General features: G+C 48.3%; 1 protein-coding gene across 2 annotated transcripts in view; it reads left to right on the plus strand.

Annotated features, from left to right (window-relative positions):
• The first annotated feature begins 713 nt into the window (after positions 1-713).
• Positions 714-13,006, plus strand: part of PRKCD (protein kinase C delta) — a 54,795-nt gene continuing 42,502 nt past the window's right edge. The window contains exon 1 of one of the 2 annotated variants that reach the window (XM_069967169.1): positions 714-1,029. The gene's annotated coding sequence lies outside the window, so the exon portion shown is untranslated. The remainder of the gene's footprint in view (positions 1,030-13,006) is intronic. The other variant, XM_069967170.1, reaches the window with a different exon arrangement.

The raw sequence follows: 13,006 nt of genomic DNA on the forward strand, positions 1-13,006 counted from the left end.
CTTCCAGTACTTATCATCTGCCGAATGTCATAGACACAGACATGTAGGACATACAGCGGCTGATAAGTACTGGAAGACGTTAAATTTTTAATAGAAGTAAATTACAAATCTCTGGCACTTTCTGACACCAGTTGATTTGCAAGAATTTTTTCCCGCTCGAGTTGCCCTTTAAGCCCCCCCCCCCCCCCCCCCCCCCCCCCCCCCCCCCACCCCCCTATGAGGAAGAAGGCCAGGTCCATAAAGGCTTGCCATGCCCTGTCCACCTGCACACACTCTCACTGGCTGCACTATGATATGGAGGTGAATATACTGCTATATACTGTAGTGCAGTGTTCTCCAAGCTGTGGCAAAACTACAACTCCCATCATACCCTGGCAGTCTGTTGGTTGAGGGGCATGATGGGAGTTGTAGTTTTGCAACAGTCGTAGAGCTACAGGTTGTAGAACAAGCCTGCAGTGTCTAGTAAATACATTGGGGAAAGTTTGATGGAAATGCCGCACAAGTTAAGGAAATGTCGCCCAGGAAGAGCAGCATGTTGGAGGACTCCGGTATGGCGGGACCGATACTGTATGTGGCGCTCTCCTCAGGTGTCACAAGATGTTTACATACTGAGACGAAGGAAGAGAATGAGGAAGGTGTGTAAGAGGAGGAGGAGGAGGGAGAAGAAGGGAAGAGGAGGAGGAGGGAGCGCTGGGGGAGAAATATAAGCGAAATACAAGGCTGAGGAATAAGACTGGAGAAATGGCGCAGAGTTGGTAGAAGTTCCTGCACATAGAGGAGACTGTGCGGAGGGGCAGACACAGGGGGCGCTGTAACCCGCGGAGCCCGGAGAGGGGAGGAGGAGGCGCCCGGCAGGAGGAGGAGGAGGGTGCAGCCCGGCAGGAGGAGGAGGAGGGTGCAGCCCGGCAGGAGGAGGAGGCTGAGCCCGGACACACAGCACAGCGCAGCGGAATAAGGAAGCGCCGACAGCCCGGGGTCCCCCCGCCGAGGACTGGAGCCCGACACCTGCAGCGTCCGCCGGACAGTGAGGTAAGAGAGGACGGGTAAACGGGGAGAGAGCGGGAGGGGAACCGGGGAGGAGGGCGGAGGGACCCGGGGGAGACAGCAAAGTGCAAGAAGTGCGGACAGGGACCGAGGAGGAGAACATCAGCAGGTAGGGAGGGGGCAGAAAGTGTGCAGAAGGGGGGGGGCATCAGCAGGTAGGGAGGGGGCAGAAAGTGTGCAGGGAGGAGAGGGGGGCATCAGCAGGTAGAGAGGGGGCATCAGCAGGTAGGGAGGGGGCAGAAAGTGTGCAGGGAGGAGAGGGGGGCATCAGCAGGTAGAGAGGGGGCATCAGCAGGTAGGGAGGGGGCAGAAAGTGTGCAGGGAGGAGAGGGGGCATCAGCAGGTAGGGAGGGGGCATCAGTGTGCAGGAAGGAGAGGGGGCATCAGCAGGTAGGAAGGGGGCAGAAAGTGTGCAGGGAGGAGAGGGGGCATCAGTGTGCAGGAAGGAGAGGGGGGCATCAGCAGGTAGGGAGGGGGCAGAAAGTGTGCAGGGAGGAGAGGGGGCATCAGCAGGTAGGGAGGGGGCAGAAAGTGTGCAGGGAGGAGAGGGGGGCATCAGCAGGTAGAGAGGGGGCATCAGCAGGTAGGGAGGGGGCAGAAAGTGTGCAGGGAGGAGAGGGGGCATCAGCAGGTAGGGAGGGGGCAGAAAGTGTGCAGGAAGGAGAGGGGGCATCAGCAGGTAGGAAGGGGGCATCAGTGTGCAGGAAGGAGAGGGGGCATCAGTGTACAGGGAGGAGAGGGGGCATCAGTGTACAGGGAGGAGAGGGGGCATCAGTGTACAGGGAGGAGAAGGAGGCATTAGCAGGTAGGGAGGGGGCAGAAAGTGTGCAGGGAGGAGAGGGGGCATCAGCAGGTAGGGAGGGGGCAGAAAGTGTGCAGGGAGGAGAGGGGGCATCAGCAGGTAGGGAGGGGGCATCAGTGTGCAGGAAGGAGAGGGGGCATCAGCAGGTAGGGAGGGGGCAGAAAGTGTGCAGGGAGGAGAAGGGGGCATCAGCAGGTAGGGAGGGGGCAGAAAGTGTGCAGGGAGGAGAGGGGGCATCAGCAGGTAGGGAGGGGGCAGAAAGTGTGCAGGGAGGAGAGGGGGCATCAGCAGGTAGGGAGGGGGCATCAGTGTGCAGGAAGGAGAGGGGGCATCAGCAGGTAGGGAGGGGGCAGAAAGTGTGCAGGGAGGAGAAGGGGGCATCAGCAGGTAGGGAGGGGCAGAAAGTGTGCAGGGAGGAGAGGGGGCATCAGCAGGTAGGGAGGGGGCATCAGTGTGCAGGAAGGAGAGGGGGCATCAGCAGGTAGGGAGGGGGCAGAAAGTGTGCAGGGAGGAGAGGGGCATCAGTGTACAGGGAGGAGAAGGAGGCATTAGCAGGTAGGCAGGGGACAGAAAGTGTGCAGGGAGGTGAGGGGGGCATTAGCAGGTAGGGAGGAGAAGGGGGCATTAGCAGGTAGGGAGGAGAAGGGGGCATCAGCGTGTAGGGAGGGGGCAGAGAGTGTGCAGGGAGGAGAAGGGGCATCAATAGGTAGGGAGGGGGCAGAAAGTGAGGAATAAAGTGTGCAGGGAGGAGATGGAGGGCAAGAGAGGTGAAGGTTGGTCATAAGGGCAGGAGGGGCAGAATAAAGGGGCAACAGTAAAGGGTAAGTAGGGGAAGGGCACAGATGGTAGGTGGGGAGGGGGCAGAAGAAGGTAAAGAAGGTTATAATGGCAGGGTGATGGTAGATAGAAAAGGGGCAGGGAAAGGGTAGGCGCAGCAGGGTAAGATGGACTTGGGAAAGGTAGGCAGAGAGGGGGCAACATTAAAGGGTAAGTAGGGGAGGGCACAAATGGTGTGTGGGGAAGGTGGGTAAAGAAGTTTATAATGGCAGGGTGATGGTAGATAGAAAAGGGGCAGGGAGAGGGTAGGTGGAGCAGGGTAAGGTGGACTGGGGGAGGGTAGGTAGAGAAGGGGCAGAAGTGGAAGGGTATGGAGTTAGTGGGTAGGGAAGAGAATATAACATTAGTAATGAATGGGATATGAGGAGTAGTAGTGACTGAGTGTTAGTGGGAGATATAGAGGACACGGCCACACACATCAGATTAGTCTGTGACTGAGGCGGCCGACCTCCATCTCCCCTGTACACACAATCCCATTCACGTCCATGAAGTTGCTTGCAGACATTTCCATGACGTTTCCATAAAAGTGCAGCAGGAGGTAATGATGGAGGAGGGGGATATTCCAGGGTGTGGGGGTCCTGGTGGGTACAGATCCCCCTCTTTAGTCTTCCCTTGGTTTATATTACTAATTTGGAGTCCCAGGACATATAACACAAGTGTCAGGGCGACCTCTGAGCCCTGTGTGTGATGTTACTCCAAGGCTCTGACTTGTCTTCCTGGATCTGGCTTCTGTCTGCAGGATATGTATACAGAGACATTTTTCCATCCCAGCCATGTATAGTATAGCAGCCCTGGTGGGCAGGAGGTGATGTGTATGACCAGAGCAGACCCTATGGATGGCAGTCTGTGACCGGGAGCTTTCCTGCTCAGGTTATTAGAACGCTGTAAGCCTGAGAAGCTCAGGAGAAGTGCCGCTTCTTCTTCTTCTTCTTCCTGGATGATAGTGTAGTAACCATGGCCGGGCAGTAACAGAACACAATAGTCACTTTGTCATCCTCAGTGTCCTAAAAGTCTCAAGGATAAATGTCTCATGTTCTTGTAAAAGTTTCATGTCCCTAATGTTTCATGTCCTGATAATATAATGAATGTTACTGAGGTCCTGGATGAGCCTTGTTATGTAAGGGAAACTCTGTATAAAGACTCTTGTGTTCCTTCTTACTCCTGAGGATTTTTCATTCATTACAAAGTCTTCATTGTTTTAATTTATTCCTGAACCCAATGTTCTATATTTATTTCTACAGCCCGGGTCTGGTGTTTTTATATGGGTTACTATAGCCCGGGTCTGGTGTTTTTATATGGGTTACTACAGCCTGGACCTGGTGTTTTTATATTGGTTACTATAGCCCGGGTCTGGTGTTTTATACTGATTACTATAGCCCGGGTCTGGTGTTTTATACTGATTACTATAGCCCGGACCTGGTGTTTTTATATGGGTTACTATAGCCTGGACCTGGTGTTTTATATGGGTTACTATAGCCTGGACCTGGTGTTTTATATGGGTTACTATAGCCCGGGTCTGGTGTTTTATACTGATTACTATAGCCCGGGTCTGGTGTTTTTATATGGGTTACTATAGCCCGGGTCTGGTGTTTTTATATGGGTTACTATAGCCCGGGTCTGGTGTTTTTATATTGGTTACTATAGCCCGGGTCTGGTGTTTTATATGGGTTACTATAGCCCGGGTCTGGTGTTTTTATATGGGTTACTATAGCCCGGGTCTGGTGTTTTTATATTGGTTACTATAGCCCCGGTCTGGTGTTTTTATATTGGTTACTATAGCCCCGGTCTGGTGTTTTATATGGGTTACTATAGCCCCGGTCTGGTGTTTTTATATTGGTTACTATAGCCCGGGTCTGGTGTTTTTATATTGGGGCTGTAATGCATACACACATCTGGATGCAGAATCTGCACCTATTCGGACGGTGCGGACCTGTTACTTCAGCTTCAGGGGGTTATGGCTAGTCACAGTATATACTATGCTGAAAAGACATTCTGAGACAAAAAACCACCCACAAACTAACATCACTGTATATATACTCTCATCGCTATAGTTTTTTTTCTATCCTTGTGGTTTTTTCATATTGTTTCACAGCATATTCATAGAATAATTCTTTTCTTTAGGGCTCATTCCCACTTGTGATAGGCTTCCCATTGTTCTGCATAGGGACAGAATGACGGTGACACTGGTAGAAACAGTCTGAGGTATATTATGGCGGCAATTTCATGTGTATACAGGGCCTAACCTTGTCATCAGGTGGCTGCATTGTATACATTGCAGTCTGGTCTCCTATTGTGTTTCTTAGTGATTTGGTGAATCAGGAAGCAAGTGTGCAAATATTCCTGTGCAAAAATGTACACTATTTAATGCAGTGGTATCAGTCTGTCCCCTGTGTCTCAGAACCCACATCCAGCTGTTTGTTTCCAAAATAGAGACACAAAGACAATGCACGAATTATGGGTAAAAAGTACAATTGTGATTACAGTTATTTCCTATGGCAAAGAATGGGACTCTGCAACTTTTGCAACCAGCAATGAACATATTCCGGTATACATTATGAGTCAGAGGATACATATATAGTTATCTGTGGCTGTCATCTTCTGCATATGTATATAGGTCTCTATGGCTGTAATCTGATTGCCATGTATAAGGGCTGTGGAGTCGGAGCCAGTTTTGGCTGGAGTCGGGGGAAAAAAAATTACCAATTCTGACTCCAGCTTTTAAAAAATCTTTAAAAAAATGTAGAATTGAATTTTGATATGAATTTTACAAGTTTTGCTCATTGAATATATATTATGAGCAACATTCTAATGGGACACTGTCCCTATTACATAAGGGTGGTCAGGGAAAAGTTGTCGGTCACTATTTGGCAGTTTGTTTCTCAGCTGGAAGAGTCCATTGTGTGTGGGGGGGTGAGATCTGTGCTGTTCTCTTCCTAGATGTTGGATGATTGTATATGAGCAGCAGTGTAATATGAAGATATCCTGTGTAATATAGAGGAGGAGGAGGAGGAGAAGACATAAGTAGTGTAGCAGTAACCTCTGTCCTCAGTGTGGTGTTTTCTCTCTTTGAGAAGACTGTGTGTTTTTCTTCAGTGTGTATGCTATGGCTGCAGCAGGCTGTGTGTGTATGTGTGTGCGTTCTTTTGCATGCCCCCACAGTGACCTTCTATATCACTGTGTGACCCCTGTATACCACTATAACTGACCTCTATATTACAGGGATTTGGCATTGTTAGCAGTGTTTCTTGTATGGTGAATATTTAGTTAGAAACATAGAAAATTGTCAGCAGGAAAAGACCATCTGCTCCATCTAGTCTAGTTGTGAGTAGTTCTGGACATGGAGGCTGGAGACTGGCTGCATCCACTGCACACACAGGAGAAGCTGCTTTATATACAGTATTCCTTATTCCCTCAGAAGTCGCTCCAGGATCATGTAGGACATTAGGGAGAAGCTGCTGAGCCAGTGTGATAAATAACTCCCCTGGTATCTGACCGGCCATTTATGAAGTCTGAGTCGGTCCTGATAAAATTCAGGAGTCTGAGTTGGAGTCGGAGCTGCGACTTACCGACTCCACAGCCCTGCTATGTATATAGGTCTCTATGGCTGTAATCTGCTGGATATGTATATAGGTCTCTATGGCTGTAATGTGATGGATATGTATATAGTAGTCTCTATGGCTGTAATCTGCTGGATATGTATATAGGTCTCTATGGCTGTAATGTGATGGATATGTATATAGTAGTCTCTATGGCTGTAATCTGCTGGATATGTATATAGGTCTCTATGGATGTAATCTGTGGGATATGTATATAGGTCTCTAATGCTGCGTTTACACGGAACGATTATCGTGCGAATTTGTACAATAACGATCGAATTTGAACGATAATCGTACGTGTAAACGCAACGAACGATCGAACAAAAAATTTGCAGATTGTTTTGTGTAAACAGTCGTTTACCTATGTGCGAGATAGACTTAAGCGATCGCAAAACGAATTTTCCGTACGATATATCGTTTCGTCTAAACGCTGATCGTTATAAAAGAAAAATCGTTACTTCGAAGTCGTTAATCGTACGATCGGGCGGATTATCACTCCGTGTAAACCCAGCATAAGGCTGTTATGTGATAGATATCTATGTGGTGTGTACTCGACCGGTCACCTGTTAAGTTGTTCCGGGTGACGCCACTTCTATGGTGGTTGGTCGGTGGAGTATAGCTCAGCCGGTTATGAGGTTGTCGTGACGCCAGTGCTACAGGTCCTTACAGGTGTGATGGTATACCTGCTTGTTGTGTGTGGCTGGCTATACCCTGCCCCAATGGTCGGTGACCCGCCGGGTTGTGATGGATCCCTTGGGTGCTTATCACTGTGGTCCGGAGTGGAGTTATGACCCACCCAGACTGTCAGTACCACCACAATGGCAATGAGTCCCAGTAGAATAAATAAACTCTTCTTTACTGATAAATCTTCTGTGATACAAGTGACTCATATAATACGTAACTGATACCGACTTGACTTTCACTAGATGTGTTCTGAGAGCTGATTAGGTAGATTAGAGTAGCATAGCAGTGCTGACTTGGTTGTGTGCTGAGAAGAGTAGAGTTCAGAGAAGTAGGTCATGAGAGTCCCAACCCAATGTAGTACTGTGCTCTGCCGGAACTTTAAGAAGAAGAATGCTTTCGCCTGTGCTTCGACCCTTGTCACTATACCACCTGCGTTGCAAGATAGAGTACGTAGGCTCTTAGCTGCTTTTCTCTATCCGGTTCCTCTACTTTAGGATACTGTCCTGCACGGTGTTGAGATGTTCACGGCGTGGGTTGGGGTGATCCCTGACTTGTCCTCTCTTTAGGTATTTAGCACTGCATTGTGAGGGAAAAGTGTTGCTTTAAATAATGTCTCTGTGTTCTCCATAGGGATACAATACAGCTGTCCTGTCCCAGACAGGGAACCCGGCAGAGCCAGGCTCCTGGCTAAGCCCTGCAGGAATGCATGATCTGTGTGTCTTGCCCCCCTGAAAAACTGAAAGGGTAGTTACTTAATCCCATACCGCAAAGTGACCTTGCTGGGGGCGGGCACACAACTCCCAGAAAAGCCCTGCCCTGGACGGATTTCTTTGGCTGCTTCACTCCGGGCTTCCTAGCAGTCAAAATCAGACCCTGCCAGACCCCCGACCCTAATCCAAACGTTTAGTATTAGAGTTAGGGTTGGGGGTCAGATTAGGGTTACTACAAACATTTTAATTATTCCCTGCCCACACAACAACCCTAACCCTCGGGGTTGGTGCTAATCAGGAGGGTTAGGGTTGGGGCTGTGAGGAGGGTTAGAAATGAGAAATAAGTGGGACGTAACCCTAAGCCGACCCCCAACCCTAACCCTAATACTAAACGCTCGGATTAGGGTCGAGGGTCTGGCAGGGTCTGATTTTGACTGCTAGAAAGCCCTGAGTGGAGCAGCCAATGAAATCCGTCCGGGGCTCTGCTTGCCTGGGAGCTGTGTGCCCACCCCCAGCAAGGTCCCTTTGCGGTATGGGATTTAGTCACTACCAAACAGAAAGGAACTGACTAGGTGTGGGTCTACACTTCCTCTCCCCATGTGACAACTTCCTACAGGGTGTATGCAACAGCTCCAGTGAGTGGTGGAGAAGAGTGCGAGAAGGAAGGAGGATAGAGATGGGTGGAAGAGAAGAGTAACTCTCATTGGTGTGCAGATCACAAACAAAACAATAACCCTTACATGACTACAGCTGTGCAACAGTTAGAAATATACAGACAATGAACTCTTGTAGTAGAACTCAAATATACACTATTATTACCACATTGTTTCTTACAGTACAAGGCTTTTGCGAGGGAGTGTTCAAACTAGCAACACCCGTGGTGGGACACCACATGTATATAGTAGGTCTCTATGGCTGTAATCTGCTGGATATGTTTATAGGTCTCTATGGCTGTAATCTGATAGATATGTATATAGTAGGGGGTGTAATCTGTTGGATATGTTCATAGATCTGTAGGGTCTTAATCTGTTGGTTCTGTTCATGGATCTGTGTGGCTGTAATCTGTGAGATTTGTACCTGGATCTCTGCTGGGGTGATTTCTGCACCGATATTTGTTTCTACACCCCTCAAATCTAAATGGAATAAATCCAATGTCAGCAACTGTCCCAAAGACCAGCATCTAGGAAGCATCGCTGTCTGATTATTACATGTGTTATGTTCAGTGGTAATGCCACTGACTTGCTCTGATGTGCCCCTGCTGCAGCTTGCGATGCAACTGACTTGTCCTAATGTGCCCTGGTTCAGCTGGTAATGCCATTCCACTTGCCCTGATGTGCCCTTGCTGCAGCTGGTGGTGCCCCTGACTTGCCCTAATGTGCCCTTACTGCAGCTGGTGACGCCACTGACTTGCCTTGATGTGCCCTGCTGCAGCTGGTGGTGCCCCTGCCTTGCCCTGATGTGCCCTTACTCCAGCTGGTGACGCCACTGACTTGCCCTGATGTGCCCTGCTGCAGCTGGTGGTGCCCCTGCCTTGCCCTAATGTGTCCTGCTGCAGCTGGTGGTGCCCCTGCCTTGCCCTAATGTGTCCTGCTGCCGCTGGTGATGCCACAGACTTGCCCTGATGTGTCCTGCTGCAGTTGGCAATGCCACTTACTTGCCCTGATGTGCCCCTGCAGCTGGTGACGGACGCATACTGTAAGGTAATCAGACTTCTCGCCTATTGTTTGGCTTTTGGCGGCACTACCAACGGATGTCAGCGAAAAACACCATTGTATATTTCCTTGGTAGTGGCATGCTGTAAATAAAAGGAATCTCCTTTCGTCACGTTGTGTACCAGCTGTTCCCTCCACAGTTACAGTATCCTGCGGGCATTCTCTGAGGATGTGTTCCTAACCAGATTAGTCATCTCCATGCAGTTTAGTACAGTTAATTCTTTTATATTCTCTATCACTGATGCAGGGTGAGGACATCATTTCGAGGTCTGATAACGGCATCATAAAGATTTCATAGATATGTGTTCCTTCTGAAGAGACTACGGGGCGTTCTGTACCATCAGCGAAGAATACACAGGGATTACACATCCGTTCTTTATGGAATTGCATTATGAGCTCCTTCTATTAAAGGGGTAGTTCACCAAAACTTTTTTCTTTTAAACCAACTGGTCCCAGCAAGTGTCAGAGATATGTAATTTACTTCTATTAAAAAAAAATCTCTAGTCTTCCAGTACTTAGCTGCTGTACGTCCTGCAGGAAGTGGTGTATTCTCTCCAGACTGGAAAGCAGGATAGGTTTTCTGGTTCAATGTTTTTATTAGGTTTATAAGCGCTGGCTTTAGTGCCAACAGTAAAGTTAGCACCTCCTGAGCAAATTAGCGTAAAGTATACTGGTTCATCAAAAAAGATAATATGCGACAAGTGAAAGAGAGAAAAAAGAATATATTATAATATAAATGTCCTCAAAGCCCATATCAGGACTGCTCATTGTGTGTGTGTGTGTGTGTACAGTATGATGATTCCATCCACAAACCCAATTTACGTATAAAAGGTTGTATTGAGCCAGCATCATATGCTAAAACCTTTTAAAAATGAAAAGAGGAGTTTACTGCTGTTATATATGCAGGAGAGGTTTTCTATGGGGATTTGCTACTGCTCCGGACAGTTCCTATCACAGACAGAGGTGGCAGCAGAGAGCACTGTGTCAGGGTGGGTCCACACTAGGGAATCAGCACGGATAAGTTCCGGCGGATTCTGTTGCTTGTACATGTCAACTGACATGTCGATTCTGAAGGCAGAATCCGCCCATAGAATTGAGTCTATGGGACGGGTGGAGATGCGTGCCGCCGTGAGCGGGTACAAGCGAGGGAATGTGACGGAACTTATCCGTGCGGATTCCATAGTGTGAACTAGAGATGAGCGAATTTGCCGAACTTCCGGTTCGTATGAAGCTTCGGCTTCTGATTCCCGCTGTCTGCAGCCTCAGTAAACAAGGTGGATACAGCGGGAGGACCGCCTGGAAAACTGGGATGCAGCCTATGCCAATGTCTGTATCCCAGTTTTCCAGGCAGTCCTTACGCTGTATCCACCCTGTTTACGGAGGCTGCAGACAGCGGGAATCAGAAGCCGATAGTTCAGGTTCATACGAACCCAAACTTCGGCAAATTCACTCATCTCTAGTGTGAACCCACCCTCAGACTGGAAATAATACACTGCTTCCTGCAGAACATACAGCAGATGATAATAACTGGAAGATTTGAGACTATCTTGGTAACAGACAATAGACTCTAGTCGAGGACTGTAGTCGCATTCCCTTCTATTGGTTCCCTGTTTCTTACTAACATAAAGTAAGGACATATTGGAGAAAGGAGACAACTTCAAGACTGCAGGATTGCCTTAGGCCTGATTCACACATCCGCAATTGCGTACAGAACATGAAACCAATGTTATCCTATGGCCCCGTTTACACGTCCGTACGTGTATACGGGGCTGCGATCCGTGCCGCAAAAAAACAGACATGTTGTAATGCAGACCGTTTTTTTGCGGCACGGATGGCTGGGGTAATGATGTGTGAACTTATTGCTTTGTGAAGCACGGAGTACTACGGATGCACATACAGTAGTGCGGTCCGCGGCCGCGGGTCCCTGGCCATGGACTGCACTACGCGTGTGTGAATGTGGCCTTACATGGAGAGATTGATGGCTGTCTGTTACCGTGGCGACACATAGCAGCCACAGAGACAAAATGATAGAAAATGTTTAATTAAGTTCTATTGTGAAATTACTTAATTTTAGATTTATGGGCCATATAAAAAGAACATTGCCTGCCATGAAGTAAATGGCTTTTCTAGGGAAATTGTCATTGACAGCTGTGCCCTAGAGAGCCTGACAAACTCACGGCCCTCAAGCTGTTGCAGAACTACAATTCCCATCATGCCTGGACAGCCAAACCCAAAGCTTTAGCTGTCCAGGCATTATGAGAATTGTGGTTTTGAAACAGCTGGAGGGGCGCAGTTTGGAGACCCATGCACTAGAGAGACTGACAATCTCACGACCCTCCAGCTGTTGCAAAACTACAATTCCCATCATACCTAGCTGAAGCAAGCTTTGGCTGTCTAGGCATGATGGGAATTGTAGTTTTGCAACATCTGGAGGGCCATTCGTTTGACACCTGTGCCCTAGAGAGACTGACAGCGACAAAGATGGCTGGTAGCGGCTTATTCCACTTTTAGAACACATGCACATCCTGCTGAACCAGGCGTGTCATCTGCATGAATGTTAGGCTGACACCTAGTGAAGGCTATGGCCATCATTTAGATCAGGGGTAGGGACAGTGATGGGACATGATAGGAGTTGTAGTTTTGCAACAGCTGAAGGACTGAAGGTTTCCCTCCCTACTGTTTCTGAGAGAGGATGGAATATATATATAATATTTATATTTATATAATATCGTGTGTGTGTGTAACCTGTTAGGTGAGCATAGTTTTCTGGTTGGTGTGTGAGTGGAAATAGTGGACGGGATGGGGTTGCCAGTGCATTCTTTCCACCACTCCATATGGAAGCCCCCGAGTAGTAAATCCGGGAGCTGTTTCTGTTCCTTAGCTCTGGAGAACATGAAAGAGTCTGTATCAGGGTGGAATGAAACGCGTGGATAAGAGGTTGGGGAATGGTAAGAGACAGTGAGCTGTCAGGGCTAATCTTTGCCCGCAGCCCTTTGCTGTCTCTATGTAGTGATTAGTACATCTTCTATTGTGTAGTTTTTATATCTTTATTGTATTGTTTTAAAGAGCTCTCCTTCCTGGTGATCACTATGTGCGGCTGCTGCTTATCCGAGGATCCTTTCCTTCTGTTTGTTTAGTTCTCTGGGCATTGTCTTGTCATCAGTCATGGAAAGTTGTCCTCCAAGCAGAGACTTCTGTTTATTATAAGTCCATTACAAAGCATGACGGACCTCTGATGTTAGACAATGGTAGACCCCACACGTGAGATCAGTGACGACTGAACACAGTAGCTACCTCTCCCCATGTCGCCCCATACAGATGCACACTTGCATCTATATCCTCTGAATGGGAAGAGGTGAGAAAGACGCTGCCAGACTCCTCTGCTGGCACTTTATCTTCCCAAGAACAAAAGGATTGGACAGATAAAATCAATCTGTCTGATCATTTTCTTCCACAATGTCTTATGGTCATCCAACAGATATCTATTATGTATGGCAAACTGCAGGCTATTGTTGGCCATGTTACATCTTTGGTATACGACTGGATATCAGCGGAAAGGTATTACAGCTTATCCTAAACATAGTGGAACTGGGAGAAGCCCAGTGGTTGGCTGCAGTGGTG

The sequence above is a fragment of the Dendropsophus ebraccatus genome, chromosome 4, assembly GCF_027789765.1.
Source record: "Dendropsophus ebraccatus isolate aDenEbr1 chromosome 4, aDenEbr1.pat, whole genome shotgun sequence".
Taxonomy (NCBI): Eukaryota; Metazoa; Chordata; class Amphibia; order Anura; family Hylidae; genus Dendropsophus; species Dendropsophus ebraccatus.